The sequence below is a fragment of the Ipomoea triloba genome, chromosome 16 (genome assembly GCF_003576645.1).
Source record: "Ipomoea triloba cultivar NCNSP0323 chromosome 16, ASM357664v1".
NCBI classification, from domain to species: Eukaryota; Viridiplantae; Streptophyta; class Magnoliopsida; order Solanales; family Convolvulaceae; genus Ipomoea; species Ipomoea triloba.
Window position 1 is genome coordinate 12,693,034 of NC_044931.1, and position 621 is coordinate 12,693,654.

Genomic DNA, 621 nt, shown 5'->3' on the forward strand with positions numbered 1-621 from the left:
GATCCCTATAAAAGGAGGTTCAGTTTGCTTTGTAAGATATCGCAGTTTGAAATATAAAATTTCCCAGTTTGCAAAATATCATGAGTTTCTAAGTTTTCAGTTGAAGGTTTTGAATAGATTTATGGTTATGTTCCTGCTAAGTCTCAAATAATCTCTAACATGTACAGAAGTTAGGAAGTGGTTCGAGAGTCTTGTTGTCATGCCCCGGAGAGGCTTTTAGTTTTCTCTCACCTTTGGTCCTAATTCTCCACTGCTTTTAGAGACTCCCCGATTTGGTATCAGAGCCAGCCATATCTCTTTATTCAAAACCTTCATATTTCCTAAATATGTCTTCCTCTTCAGCTTCTACATCCACATCTATTGTACCTAGCCGTTCTTCTTNTCCTAATTCTCCACTGCTTTTAGAGACTCCTCGATTTGGTATTAGAGCCAGCCATATCTCTTTATTCGAAACCTTCATGTTTCCTAAATATGTCTTCCTCTTCAGCTTCTACATCCACATCTATTGTACCTAGCCGTTCTTCTTTTTTCATTAGAAAAACCTCATTTCAAAAAATCTCTCTCTTCTAAGATGGATTATCTCTATGAGATAAATTATCTTAAAGAGGACCAAAAAATAGA